Source organism: Anomalospiza imberbis, unplaced genomic scaffold (assembly GCF_031753505.1).
Source record: "Anomalospiza imberbis isolate Cuckoo-Finch-1a 21T00152 unplaced genomic scaffold, ASM3175350v1 scaffold_55, whole genome shotgun sequence".
Taxonomy (NCBI): Eukaryota; Metazoa; Chordata; class Aves; order Passeriformes; family Viduidae; genus Anomalospiza; species Anomalospiza imberbis.
The window spans coordinates 275,505-290,618 of NW_027100162.1; the positions used below are offsets into that span (position 1 = coordinate 275,505).

Genomic DNA, 15,114 nt, shown 5'->3' on the forward strand with positions numbered 1-15,114 from the left:
GGCTCCCAGCAGCTCCCCGGGTCGCGGCCGCTGCCGCACGGGCGGGACGGGCGCAGCCGCTTCAAGCCGCTCTCCAGGGAGCGGCTGCCGCTGCCGCCCGGGCGCTCGCCCAGCGGCTTCCTCCTGCTGCACAGGGAGCGGACGCTGCCGGACGGGCGGGAGCGGTGCAGCCCCCGGCCTGGCCGCTTCCAGCCGCCCCCCGGGCAGCGGCCGCTGCTCGCCCGGCGCCCGCCCTGCGGCTTCCACCTGCTGCACAGGGAGCGGCCGGTGCCGGCCCGGCGGGAGGGGCCGAGCCGCTTCCAGGAGCTCTATGGGGAGCGGCCGCCGCCCGCCGAGCGGGAGCTGCTGCGGATCCCGCCCTGCGGCTTCTTCGGTTTCTACGGGGAGCCGCTGCTGCCGCTCGGGCGGGAGGGGCCTCGCAGCCGCTTCCAGCAGCTCTACGGGGGGCAGCTGCCTCCAATCGACCGGGAGGTGCTCAGGATCCAGCCCTGCGGCTCCCAGCAGCTCCACAGGGAGCAGCAGCCCCCAGCACACGACCCGCGAGGTAGGAAAAGAGTTGTAGCCTTGCTTTTCCCCAAAAGGTCCTGAAAAGTGACTGTTTGAAGTATTTTTCCACAAGGCTCTGTCATTCTCGGCCCAAAATTCTCAAGCTTATTTAGAAGGGGCACCTAAAAAGGCAAAAGATTCTCTGCCTGGTTTTCCTGCCTGCTTCCTGTGATGGTTGATCCAAGGCAGCAACAGAGATCTGTGTCCCAGAGCCACATTGTGGAGTGTGACCAATGTCTTTGGATTCTTGCAGCCACCTTGGGCACTTCAGCCCCCAGCGCTCCACCTGGCAGTGCAGGTTGTGCAGCATCGACGGCCTCCGGCTCAGCCTGGAATGCACCTGGTGAAGAGCAATTGCCACCAGTGGATCTTGGCTTTGCCATCGAGCAAATGATCCGGGAGATCAGGAGATCCCTGCCTGAAAGGTCTCCCTCTGCTCAGGTAACCCATTGGAGGGGAATGGAAGAGGCTGGGCTGAGAGCTTTTGAACGCTGTTACATGGAGAAGGAGAGTAACCGTATCCTTGATGCGATTCCAGCAAAATACTGAATGATCTTTAGTTTTCTTTTTTTTTCTCTTGTTCTTTCAAGGGCAATATGAATGTTGCCCCTGAGTCTTCAGGAGGGGAGCCTGTGAACCGGGCTGCAGCAGAGGAAACTTCATCTGGCACCGAGAGCTGCGAGAACAGTTCCCCAGAGCCCGAGGAGCCTGGTAAGGACAGAGCCCCCGTTGGTTTAGAGAGGTGTGAGACGGCTGCTCTGAGCCTGCCTCTGGCAGGAAGGGAGACGAGAAGAGTTGAGCTCTTGTCTGCAGGGTTGGTGCTTCCTGGTGCCTTTAGTTCAAAGGCACATGCACAACCTGCCCGAGCTCTGCCCTCCACGCTTCGCCAGAGGCCTGGGCACTGAGTCCTCTGCTGTGGCAAGAGAGCAGGGAATAAACCTGACCTTGTGGGAGTTGTGCCACCAAGCTGGGTGTCCCTGTCTGGTTCATACCTCAGCCCCCAGCAGCCTTCAGCCATTTCAGTGAGGACTGTGGTCTCTCTGTCACTGGGACTGTCTGTGTTTCAAGCTCTCGTGGGTGCCATTTGCACTGTGGGTGCTGAGACTTTATTAGAATACTTAAATACTTTACACAGTTCCGTTTTGAAAACTTGGAAGGATCCCTGTTCTTTATAGAGCAGGCTTCAAATTGCCAAGTGAGAGTCTGCCTTTCAGGCCGTCTTTTAATGTCCCTGATAGAAGGACAATTGGTGCTCAAGGGGCGCTTGCACAAGGGCCAGTATTGTCTCAGTGTTCCCTTTGCTTCCCAGATCCCGTGTGATCAACGTGTCCAGGAGGGCTGCCCTGTGCGCCAGGAAGAGACAGAGGGAGAGCCTGTGACCATTGGGCAGGTAGAATTCCTCTATCTCTAGTTATATTTCTAGATGTGTATGGTTCTATTTATTGATATATGTAGTTGTATTTATAGGTTTATGTAGTTACATTTATCTATCTACATAGACAGAGATTTGTCCAGTTAATTTATTTTTAGTTTTAGGTGTATATATTTATATTTTTAGATGTGCAGTTATAGTTGTAGATGTCCATAGTTGTACTTATACATGTGTATAGTTACATTTACATATATATAGTTATATTTGTAGATAGGCATATTTGTTTTGATATATGGGGGTTTAGTTACATAGATTGATATCTGTACAGGTATAGGCCTCTTTTTAACCTCTTCCCCTGCTCTGCTTCCTGCCTCACCTCTTGCTTTTCCCCCGTGCCCCCTGTGTCCCCTCTCCCTGTGCTGGGTCCGAGCTGGCGGCCGGGCCGGGCGGAGCAGCAGTTCCAGCCCCAGGTGTCCCTGGAGCGGTGGGAGCTGCCGGTGGCCCCAGGCAGTGTCCCCTGAGGAGCTGCTGAAGGACGGTGAGACTGAGGGGGCTGAGGGGGCGGTGACGCTGAAGGGACGGTGACCCTGAGGTGCTGCTGGGGCTGAGGGCTGTGGGGCAGCCGAGGGCGATGGTGGCACTGAGGTGACAGGGAAGTGGCACAGGCCGAGGGGTGGCGGGTCTAGGGGGACGGGATGGGTCAGAAGGGACTGAGGGGCTGAGAGGACTGTGAGGGGCTGAAGAAACTGAAGGGGGCTGGGGGTTTGCCGAGAGCATGGCGGGGCTGAGGGGATGGAGGGGGCCGGCAGGGAGCACAGAGGGCTCCGGGACTGCAGCTCTGCCAGGCCTTGGAACCAGTTGCAGAGCCTCCGCTTTTGCCACAGCTGCAGTGGAGACCTTGAGGACAGCCGGAGACTGACGGGAGCCAGCAGGGAGAAGCTGAAGGCCAGCAGCAAGAGCAGGGAACGGGGACCTGCTGCTGCCCCGCTGGAGAGAGCCCGGGTGAGGCCACAGGGCCGGGGAGGCAGGGTGGGGCTGAGGGTGGCGTGGGCTGTGGCCGTGGGCACTGCCCGGCGGGGCAGCAGCGGGCCCTGCCCGTGCTGGGGCTGCTCAGCGCAGCTGCCCCGGCCGGCACAGGGGCTGTCCTTGGGCAAGGCAGCTGTGCCGGCAGGGCCCGGGAGCTGTGCCGGCTGTGCCGGGCTGCCGGGGCTGCGGGACAGTCCCGCCGCAGCTGCGCTCACCACAGCCTGGCCCGCTCGGCTGCTTTTTCTTTCTAACCCTCCTGGGGAGGCTCTGAGATCTTCCCTTCCCTGATGGAAGTGCAGCTGCTGCCAAGGAAAACGTCCCCATACTGACTCAGTGCTCCCTTTGCTTCCCAGCTGTGCCATCTGCCGTCCCTGTCCAGGAGAGCTGCTCTGCACGGGAGGAAGAGACCGAGGGAGAGGCTTTGAAGATGGGGCAGCTGGGATCCCTCTGCTTGCTGTTCTGTTTAAAGTTATGTTGCAGTTCTGTTTGTATTGATGCAGTTGGATGGGTATTTACCTTAGCACAGTGATATTTGTATATTTATAGACAGGTTTGGTTTATATATCTAATCTATTGACATATATATATGTGTGTATGTCTGTTGTATGTAGTATGTGATGTTTAATCTATATTTACATCTGTAGACTGTTATACTTGTATGTGCATTTATATATATGTGCATATACATATGTATTTAATTTTATTTTAAGATGTATGGAGGGCATTGTTGTATAAGTCTATTGATTGAATTCTTAGTGTAGGGCTATTTAGAGAGGGTATCCATATTTCTGTATTTCTGTATGGGCTCTACACTTGTAGTAATATGTAATAAATTAAGTTGTTAAACACGTAATTGATCTTTGTGTATAGTGAGTTGCTGTAGAGGTTGGCAATAAATTAAGTTTTATTAACTGAAGTTGGTATCTGTATATTTTTACCTAGACTGGTTGTAATAATCTAATAAATTCCTGGTTTTAACCTAAATTGAGATTTGTAGAGTCCTGTATTGTCAGTGTGGGTGTAGCAATTTGTGATAAATGACATTTTCCAATGGATGGAATGGATTCTCGTGTGTTTGTCGATCAGCAGTGCGGCTGTAGCAATCTGCAGGAAATGCCATTTGTCAACTGCAGTGGGTGTTTTGTGATTTGTGCCACCCAAAGCCAGGAGCAGATGTAAATGCAGGAGGATTTTGGCCATGAAAATCTCAGCCATGCCCAGCACATGCCCCACTTGCACTCAGGCTGGGCAAGGGAAGGGCAGATTTGGGATGGCAGCAGAGCCACACGTTGGCTCAGAACTCGCTGCAAAGGCCTGCTGAGGAGACTCCGGGATTCCACTGGGAGTAGAACTCCGAGCAGGAGCCACCCTGGCAGCAGAAATCCTTCACCATGAAAAAAAGAGAGCAAATGTGGCAAAGCAGGTGTGGGGATGCTCTGTGAGTCTGATAAAATGCTCTCAATCACCGCTGCCTAGGCACGTCTCCTGCAAAAATATTCTGTTAAAAACTGAACACCTCCCATGAAAGATAGATTGCGCTTTCCCCTTCACTTACCTTGCTGTGTGAGTGGAGACACTCTGTCCTTCTCACTGAGAATTTGTGCCCCTCAGCACCTGACATTAATTCCAAGATTATGTACTACCACTTGGCACCATAAAGGAAAAGAGCCCTGCCCTCGTGACAGTGTTTGCAAAGTCTTCCCTCCTCCTGTCCCCACATGTCCCAAACGGAACCATGCCCTTGCTGTCCAAACTGTGCCTGGGGTGACTGAGGGCTCCAGGAGCTCTGGAGGGTGCAAGAGCACTGCAGGTGGAAGCTTTTGCAAAGCTTCCTGAGCATCAGTAAACTCTGGCTTTGCCAGGCTTCCCCTGGAATGTTGTCCTACTCAAGAATGATCTTGGAGGACACTGTGCCTCCAGCTCACTCAGGTAAAGTTTGTTTTCTTCAAGGCTTGAATAGAGGAAAATGAAAATTGTGATTGCTAGAGTGAAATTTGGGTTTTGGTACAGCTGGGTTTGCTCCATTCTTTATTGTGGAAAGTAGGGTAAAAGCTTTAAATTCCCAGCAGAAGCTGACTACCAGCCCACACAGACCTGAATGAGGCCCAGGTGTGCTTGCTGCATGCTGGTGCAAGGGAAAAGCTGGAACCAAGTCCCCATTTTATTGCAGAAGGAGCCTGTCTGTACTGTTGTCTCCAGGGCTGTCTGTGGTAAGACACGGCAATCCAGCCGGGAGCTGCGGCTATGAGAGTTCCAACAGCAACCTGCTTCTCCAGAGTGAAAAGCAGACTTACCCTCAGGAGCAGGAACAGGAGCTGGAGCAGGAGGTGTTTCACCAGTTTTGGGTTCAAAGAGAGCTTGCAAAGATTCTGTTTGGAGAAAGTAACTTTTAAAAAGCAAGGAAATGCAGAATACTGGAATGGTTATGGTTGCAAGGAAAGGCTATTACAAAATGTTAATGGTTTCTAATAGAAAGAATGGGAAAAGACTTTATTTAAAAATAGAAAAGGAAAAGAAAGAAAAGAAAGAAAAGAACAAACCCCTTCCATTTCCCCCTGCCACGTGGCAGGTGATAGCCAGTTACCCCAAGGTCCTGGCCGTGCTCCTCCTGGCTGCTGCAAAAATTACCCCTGTCCTGGCTGGATCCAGGACACAGGATCTGCCCTGCGGGTCCTGGCTCTTTCTCTGGCTGAGAGACCCCCATGGCATCTGCCCCGGCAAAAGGGACTTCAGGACAACCGATCACTTATTGACATTCCCCCCTCTGCCCCTGCACATACTGAACTGGCAGGAAGGTGACCCACATGTCACTCCAGGCACACTCTAGGCAGCAAGGACAAAGAAAGTTTTTGAGGGGCCTGGGTCTCAAGGTCTTTTGTTCCAGGAGCACCACCTGTTACTTTCAGATTCTGCTCAGGGATAACCAGTGACCTCCTTTTTGCTCTACACCAGACAAACCATGTGTGGCACATAAACTGTCACTTTTTTCCCCAATTATTTTCAAGTACATTCTCTCAATCAGGACCATGGTGGCTCCTGCTCTGAGGTGCATTGGCCATCCCTCTAGTACATTGTTTAGATATTTTTTGAGAAATAGGCTCAAAATGCCATAGGGTTACTTTCTTCATTCTTGGAGCTAAATATAGAGTTACTGTGCAAGGCAAAGGCACTCGCGTGTGAGCAGTGCAAAGGGGTCAGTCAAATCTGGTAACTGCAGAGCAGGGGTTGTCACCAATAACCTTTAAAAGATATAGAAAGGCTGTTGGACACTCTGGAGTCCAGTGTAACACCTCCATGGATTCCTCTAATGATTCCTACACATGCTTTTCCAATAGTTCCTAACGGGGGATCCATAATCAACACCATCCAGTCATTCCCAAAAAGGGACACAGGTGTGGGCTCTGGTGTTTGACAAATTGCTTCCTCCCTTTCTCTCCCCAAACTGCACTGTCCTTGTGAGTGGGACAGCCAGGAAATCAGACATGGGTAGGTATAGAGATGGTCTTGAAAAGAAATACAAGATGTCATTGAAAATGCGCTTTGGATGGTAATATTCAACACATTCTCAACTGCATGCTCTTATTCCCTCTCCCTGTAATGACTGGACAACACTTATTTTTGGTGCCAGCTGACTTAAATCAGGAATAATCTCGGGTAGGGGGGAAATGACAATGAAACCATCATAAACTGAGTATAAAATGTTTATCTGCATGTGTCAGTAACTCCAACGGCCAGCTGCAGTCAGCACAATTATCAGCCTGTAATTGTGCTCAGGGCCAGCGTGGGCCTTTCCACATCAGCTCCTCCTGCACAGCACATGGGGGCCTGGGCTTGCTGCTGGCTTGTTTCCTTTTAGGAGACTGGGATGAGGAAAGGCTGGGGGGTTTTGTCAAAGAGATAATATTTGAGTGACCGTGTATGTGCTGGAAGCCTCACAGACTGACTGGCCCACGACAGGATCACCCAGTGCTGGGGGAGGAGGGGGCTGCACCTTGCTGCCCTGGTTAGGGGTGTTAAGCTGCTCCTTTGCCTCAGAGAGGGCCAAGTGCAGCACTTGTGTGCAGAAACACTTCATTAGCCCTGGTCTGCAAAGCTACTGCAGCAACTGGTGTGGCCAGAGCACCCCTTACTGCACTTGGAAATGAGCTGAGTCAGTCATGGGACAAGGCAGGGCATTCCCCACGTGTGCCCATTGTGAATTCCCTGTGCCCCGACTGTGTCGCGTCCCGCTCCCCAGTGACATCCCACCCAGCCTGGAACACGGAACTCCCCGTTTCCAAGGACACGTGGCCATTGTCACCAGCACACAGCAGGACCGGTCAGACCCTTCGGCGGCTGCGTCGAGAGCGGAGGTGTCGGAGCGATAGCGAGTGTTGTTCCAGCTTGGTTGGTTCTAGCACACGCTGTTCAAGAGGCCGATCCACACACTGAGTGGAGGTAATTATTTACAGTTCTGTGCAGAAACGGGGGGGGCTCAGGGACAAATTCACAAAGCCAGCACACAAAGAACCAGAGTGTCTTTGTATTTCTACATTTTGGCAAAGAAAGGAATTAGTGTTCACTGACTGCAAGTTCCCTAGTTGTCTTCATAATTAGTATTCTGTCTGCTGTTGGGTAACGATCCTCTCACTTCTCATGCTCAATAGTCTGCATGCTCAGACTCTCCCTTCTTCTTAGTGAGAGGCTTCTTGAGTGGATAGCCGTGGTCTGCCCCTGCTGGAGTGGCCTTTTACCTCGCAGGAGGTGATTCAGCACAGTTTCTGCATTGGCTTTATCAGTTTGTTCCTTTCCTTGGGGATTCTGCCAAATGTCCTTGTGCCCATAAATTCTCCATTCTTTGTGTCCACCATCAGTGGTACATCCTTCTTCCCAAGCCTTGCTAACCTCCCCTGTGCCTGAGGAAACTGAAGCCTGTCAAGCCCTGCACCTCCACAAGGCCATTCAGCCCAGAAGCAACCTGCCTTTCAAAGGCCTGGCCATCACTTAGAGCTTGTTGGCTACTTCTTGTTTCATGGGAATAATCTCCCTCCTTGTTGATGAGCCTTGAAAGCCACAAGGGAGAAACATCAAAGAACACATTTTCCTGACAAATATTTTGCATTTTGCAGATTTTTCAGCAGGATCAGTGGCTGTGTGGGAGCCAGAGCACCCGAGGCAGAGCGGGATGGCGGAGCTGTGGGCCTGGGCACGATCCAGAGCGTTCCGCAGGGCCCCAACCCGCACGGCGTCCCGCAGGGCCCCCAACAGCACTGCGATGCCCGTCTGGGTGACCCAGGGGTCCCAGGACCAACAGGTGAGGGGCAGCTGTCGGGCTCTGCGGGTTGCCAGCGGGTGGGGGCTTGGCCGTGGTGTTGGTGTCAGGTGCTGCTGACCCCGCGGGACCTGTCGGGCAGGGCTGGGGCCCCACTGGTGCTCCAAGGGCCCCTTTGAGGCAGCTGCCCCGGTGGAAACGACTCACAGGGATGACACGGAGGAGGTGCCAGCGGAAGTGGGAAGTTCTCTGATGGAAGGGGTTCCCAGGGATGCCACTGAGGAGGTGCCAGTGAAAGTCAGATGTTCTCCATGCTGGGACACTCAGGAAATTCATGCTCTGGGCATGGCTCTTGGTCAAAATACATAGATTTCTCATTGGTCTGTCTTTGCCCTGCACTCACCGAACATGTCAGGAGAAAGGAAACGCTCTAACAGTATTTTTTACTATTAGGAGTAGCCATTTCTTTATTCTCAGCTGTGATGCATAGTGGAGAGCTCCAGCTACATGCACACCATTTTCAAAGCTTTTCCAAACAAAGAAATTTTAGCATTTTAGCAGCCAAAGACATGAATCTTCATTGGTTCTAAATTACATCATTTCTTCAATTAAGTAATATTCTATCTTTGGTATTGATGTCTCCCTTCACATGGTAATTAGTGCACATATTTCAGTCCATTTATCATAGCTTTTCAGATTTTTTTCTCAGGCAATTTTGCCTACGGAATGAAGCAGTTGGATGGCAGTAGTTGTTTTCATTAAAAAATGTACTTAGGCTGATTAACATTTTAACCTCCAGCGGAATGCAATACATTCTGTACTAAATGACAGCCAAGCAACCCAGATTTTGTAATATCTGATTAACCTAGGATAAACTGCTTCCATTTCACACCTGCAAAGAATTGCATCTAGAGCTGAGGACAAGAGAAAGGGTTCTCATGCCTGTTGAGAGTCAAAATTCACCTTATGCAGGTGAAATTCTTCTTGGAGCTGACTCCAGGATGTGCTTCCTTAGTACCAAATCAATCCCGGCATCAGGTCGTGTCCAAAATTCTTGTATTTTTGTCAACCACTCTCAGCTGGATTGTTAGCTGAACACTGGCCACTTCAGTTGCACTCAGGCACTTGATTCCAAGGGAAGCCTGTGCCTATAAATTCCAGCAATTGGGAAAGGATCACTTGCTACTTGAATGCTTGGCTGCATTAGAGGCTAAGGGAGGGCTGCTCTCTCAGGGCAGTTTTGTAGCCGGCTGCTTGCAGAGGGAGAACTGTTTCAAAGCAGCCCTTTTTAGTGATGTGACAGCAAGCCTTGGCAAATACAGCTCTTGTTTAAAGTGAAGGGCCTAGTTAATCAGCAGTGATGGAGAGTAGGCTGAAGTTTTTACAGAAAATATCTTTTTCCTTTTAGCCAAATGCCGGTGAGGCATTGCACAACGGCAGTGCGCAGAATGTCCAATTGAATAACCCACTTGGAGGTATGGTTGCCTTTCACATTTTGCTCAATATCTGTAAGACTTTCAACTTGGTAATTCATTTTTGCAGCATATTCTCGGGACAGGGGATCTCTTGTGTTCAGAGACCTCAACTGGAGGTGGTATGCCCTCAGGTCAAGCTTGCAGTCTCTTGTCACTGCATGTAGCCACTGGTTTGTTTTCCCCTGAGAAAGCCTGCCAGTCCTTCCTTGTTCCCATACTGCTTGATGGGATGCAATTTGGAGCATTGAGGTCAAGATTTGAACCACTCCATGCACCTAAATTCACTGCCTTGGTAGCTAAGCTTTTGATTTTGGAGTATCTAGGCACTGTCATTATCCTTTAAATTTAATTGGGAAATTGAAAGAAAATGACCTTGAGGAAGTTGCGTAGAGAATTTCACAAGGTCAGCATGGGAAACTTTGCTTGATTTAATTTTTTGTCTTGGTCGTTGATAAGCGAGTGTTGCCATAACACTGTGCTGGGTTCTTTTCAAGGAAATGGAAAGGAAGATACTGATGTCATCTTCCCCACGGATTCCATAATTTCCCACAAAGCACAACGTGCTTGGGTGATGTCATTTGTTATTAATCTGCTCTCAGTGCTGTTTCCCCAAGGAGCCTGGCTCCAGGCAGACTCGAGGTGCACATTCCCCGTACAGGCACTCAGTGGTGCTGCCTGCAGCAGTGAGCTGAGCCAGGTACAGCCAGCTGCCCTGAGAAAAGCAGGCTCTCACCTGGCTGTGGCTGCAGTCACCTGCCTGCAGGGACTTCCCTGCCACTGCAAGTGCAGCTCTTGCTCTGCCTTAGCCTAGTGCAGAGCATTTTAAACTAGCATCATGGTGGCTTTCCGGAGAGACAAAGCTAAACTTCAGATTTCTCCCTGGGGACGTTCTGTTTCACATGTGGATGATGATTTGTGTGATTCTTGGTGGTGGTCTACACAGATCCTAAGGGAATATTTAACATTCAGTAACTGGGGTGTGAGGACTGGCAGTAGTGAGACAATTGTGGAACTTGGTGCCGCTTTGGCTTTAGGCTGGCACAGAGAAACTCAGGTGAGACTGGTCTGGTTGCTGGTAGGGTACAGGGTGCCTTTGCAACATGCTCCATGCAGTACCAGTTAGGGACTGGGCTTTGTCACAGAATCAGAGAATCAGAATCAGAGTTGGAAGGGATCCATGAGGATATGCTAGTGCAGCTCTGTCCCCCAGAACCCCACCAGGTGCCTGTGGAACTTGTCCAAATGTTTTCTGAGCTCTGGTGGACTTGGTACCATGAGCAGCCTTGTGGGGAGCCTGTCCCAATGCCTGATCACCCTCTGGGTGAAGAACTCTTACCTAATTTTCATCTGAATGCTTGGTTATGGTTTCAGGTAATTTTCTTTAGAAGTCATTCAGGGGTATGGTTTTAGGAGGTGTTTTGTTTGAATGCTGTGGGAAGTTTCTCTATCCACATTGGATTGAGCTTCTCAAACATTAGTAGTGTCTTCACTCGACAACTGGCATGTTTACAGTGTTCTCAATAATTGAAGTGTGTGATGTTTGTGCAATTAGGTTTGCAGACAAATACCAGAGAGGCATGGTCCAAGGAACAGGAAGTGGAGAAAGGCATTAAAAATTTGACCTACATTGAAAGACTGAAGGAGCGTGTAAAGAAAGGTCAGTCTCCGTGTGTGTGATGGCAGGGACAAAGCTCCCGGATTTCTCACCAATACGCATGAAGTCTCCATCAGCCACTAAGCAGGAGTTCCTGGTTTCAAAACAGCGCCTGCTGTGTCATATCCCCTCCCTTGACCTGCTGGCCACGCTTCACCTGATGCAGCCCAGGACACGGTTGCCTTTCTGGGCTGCCAGCACACGTTGCCAGCTCATGCCCAGCCTCTCATCCACCAGCACCCCCAAGTCCTCCCCACCTTCATCCCAGCCACCCCATCCCATCGCAGCATCCCTGCCCAGCAGGGACAGGCCATGTCCCAACCCAAAGATGCAGCACTTTGCACTTGGCCTTGTTGAATCTGATGAGGTTCCCAGGGCCCTACTTGCCAAGGTTCTCCATGTCCCTCTGGATGGCATCCCAGGCCTCTGGTGTTGTCAAACTTGCCAAAGGTGCATTTAATCCCACTGTCCATATCATTCTCGACATAGCTCAGTGCTTGAGCATCCAAACAGGAGAAATCATATGAAAACCACCATGCATATAAAGAGTTTTTCATAAATACCTCCCCTCCAGTATCACTCCTTTACATGGTATTTTTAATGACTCTTCCTTCCTAATGCTTTACTGTCTGGATTCGTACTGGTCTATAAATTCTGAACAAATAGAGTTTCAACAGTCTTGATACATCCTCTTGAGTCAACTACCTTGCTTCCTCCCACTCCCCATTTGACAATTCGTTTTCTGTTTTTTCTTTACTGAAGTGAAAATACCAGAGCTCAGGAGGGCCCCACACAGCTCTCCAGATTTTGTGCCTGAGAGAAAGAGAACGATGCCCACGAACCCTGCAAAATTCTTCCAGAGACCTTTCAGTACTGTTTCTCAACAACCCATCAGAGACAGGGTGATTCATTTTTTGGCTCTGAAGAATTACAAGAAGTCAGAGCTACTCGCCTGCTTAGAGAGAGAGGGAGTTGTGGAAAAGGACAAGGAATCCCTTGGAAAGATCCTTCAGGAGGTGAGATCCTGGAGCTGCTGCCTGCAATGCTAACTCTTAGCAGCCTTACTTCAGGTTTCAATTAGAATCTAATGAGAGGCTTAGGAAATGCTCCTTGTTTACATTTTCCCATCAATTTTACCCAGTTTCCACCCAACTGCAAGTCCATGTGACAAAAAGAAAGAAATCCTCAAAACTTGTTGTTTTTCTAGAATAGCTGGCAGTGATAAATTCTTTGTAATGTTGTTGCTTCTCATGCCTTATTTGAACCCTCCCTCTTTTCCTTGCACTGTTGAACTGCTTCATGAAGTAACTTCACAGGGTGAAACTCTCAACTGGGTGAAACACTTAGCTGAGGTCCTTAAAATACCCTGGGACAAGTTTCGGAGGAGAGAATTTTGGTAGCTGCACAGGGCAGTATTTCATTTGAACGGACTTGGTGGCCTCTCAATGGTATTTGCTTCTACTGGGGTCTGTGGGGGTTGCCTTCCAGGGAAGGGTGTTCCAGGCAAATCCTACATGAGAAAGGTGGTGGCCCAACTTTGAGCACAGAGTTTCTTTGCTCTTGTGTGGATTGAGTCTTCAACTTCCTTGGCGCCTATTATTTCTCATAATTTTCCAGTTGTCCTTTGAGTGCCACTGGTATTTCTTTATTACAGCCATTCATACGATTCACATTGACTGAAGGATGCAGTGGCTGTTTCCTTCCTTGTTCAATAGTCCCCGTCAGTGTAGGCTGTTGCTGAATTATGCAAGCATTAACGTATCAAGTAGCAATATTTCCTTTTTAGCTAGGAAAAAAGCGATGGTAAGATTTCAAAGCTCAGCTCCTTAGAGGGCAAGAGATGAATGAAAATTCTCCTTTCTGTTTCTTCTTGTTAATGTTTAAGGAGATTTTGAAGGAGTAGTTTCTTGTTTGCAGTGTGAGCTGCCTCAAGATACTGGTTTGCATTCTGAAAGGGCTTTGTGAACAGCACTACATCCTGAAAACGGTTATTCACATTTTTCTTAACTTCATAGGGAGGTTGTGTTATTTTTTGCTATACATGAAAAACCAGTAGGGAGAACTTGCTGAGCTCTTACACTCACAGCCCTCCTTCTCTTCCAACACTGCCTTAGTTCTGCTTTTAAGAAGTGAATTCCTGATTCTGGGTATCTTTGTTACTTTTAAGCTGTTGAAGTGTAGCTCTAGGTAGGTTATCTCCTGTAAGAGTTCCATAGGAAGCTGTAGTTTCCTCTGAGCAGACACTTGAGAAAGAAAAGCAGTTCTGTTTGCAGAGACAAATGCCAGCATCCTGTGGTGCTTCATGGGATGATGAAAACATGCCCCGTTACAGGTCCAGGCTGTGCTCTGCCATGGCAATGTAGCTGGCTGAAACAAGAGGGCAGCAGGAGTCCTCCTGAGGGTGGAAAAATATGGACTTGCTCATGGAGATGATGTTCTCCAGGTCCTACTCAAAAGAAAAGGAAAACAGAAAGGAAAAACCTGGCCTCTTCATGTATTTCAAATGGTGAAGACTGAGAGTTCTGGCATAGTGTACCTTGATTCTCAAAGCTGCGTTAAAGACCAAAAAACCTGGATCCCTGGTGCAGGGAGAGGTTTTCAGAGCATCCATTTCCTCCATGCTTGCAGCACTTTGGCATTTTCTTACATCCAAATTTCTACAGCCCAAATGGACCACACCTGTTTAATCTTGTTTACATGTCTTACATGACAGCTGCATTGTTCTTCACATCAAACAAAAGTCCTGGAAAACTGGTGCATGATTTTCTTTTCAGCTTTGCTTTAGCTTTGCGCTACCAGTTTTACATCTGTATTCTGCCTTTAGGTGTAGTGAATATTGACCTTTTAAATGTCTGCCCGTAGGTAGCCAGCCTGGATGCAAATGAGAATTCTTTCAGCCTGAAGGAACCTTTCTTCAAAGACATTCAGGTTGATTGGCCTGGCTACAGTGAAAGAGATAGAAAGACATTGGAGGTGACCCTTTTTCAGTAAGTTCAGTCAGGACAACAGCCATTTCAAAAAAACCCTCTGGGAAATGAAGGTCTGTTCTCGCTGTGAGGAAAGAGCGATGACTGCTGATATTTTTGCCTTGTAACCTGAAATGTTGGACCATCCTTACAGAAAAACAGCTCCATCTCCAAATGCCACCAGCACCAGCCAGTCACCGTCTCTGGGACCTTCTGAAAGAAATGCTCCACCAAGAACGGCTCAGGTATTTTGTGAATTTTTAAACATTCTCTACCCTAGATGATGTTTTATCCCACTTGCTCTTGGGGTCCAAGCTGTGATATGAAGCAGTAGTGTTGTCTTTATATCATATAAACCTGAAGTGTGTACTTCTAATGGGATTCCTGTAATACTTTTCAAGATGCTTACAATGTCAAAGCCTGCAACAAGCTTGCAGACATAAATTGTTTCTTATGGTGCATAGGAAACTCTGCTAAGGACAAGATGTGGATATGTTTTTGGCACCTAGCTGTGTCTGTGCAGGGTTCTTGACGATATGGCAGCTCTAGTACCTAAATCATGCACGGTAATGCCAGTGCTACTGTTTGAAGAGAATTCCTAGGGAAGTCTAGCATGAGGACAAATTCCAGTACTGAGGCATTTGTAGGAAACTTGTTTTTCTGTCCTAAGCAGCATTTAGGCTCCCATTTTGATTCAGGCTATCCCATGTGTGAGGAGGGGACTCTGAATCATCAGGGAATACCTTGGACTTGTCAGGCTTAAAATCAAGAGATGGCCAGTACAAGAGGGCAAGGAAAAAGGTTTGAAAGAATCTTGGAAAACA

At 49.1% G+C, this 15,114-nt stretch overlaps 2 long non-coding RNA genes across 2 annotated transcripts in view; both read left to right on the forward strand.

The window, feature by feature from the left end:
• Window positions 1-2,263: 2,263 nt before the first annotated feature.
• LOC137467265 (uncharacterized) lies at window positions 2,264-3,407 on the forward strand. The gene is made up of 3 exons (XR_010995471.1): window positions 2,264-2,456; window positions 2,803-2,920; window positions 3,298-3,407. It is a non-coding gene; the product is annotated as an uncharacterized lncRNA (long non-coding RNA).
• An 8,880-nt stretch (window positions 3,408-12,287) lies between these two features.
• Window positions 12,288-15,114, forward strand: part of LOC137467234 (uncharacterized) — a 102,451-nt gene continuing 99,624 nt past the window's right edge. The window contains exon 1 of the long non-coding RNA XR_010995460.1: window positions 12,288-12,340. This is a non-coding gene — a long non-coding RNA (uncharacterized lncRNA). The remainder of the gene's footprint in view (window positions 12,341-15,114) is intronic.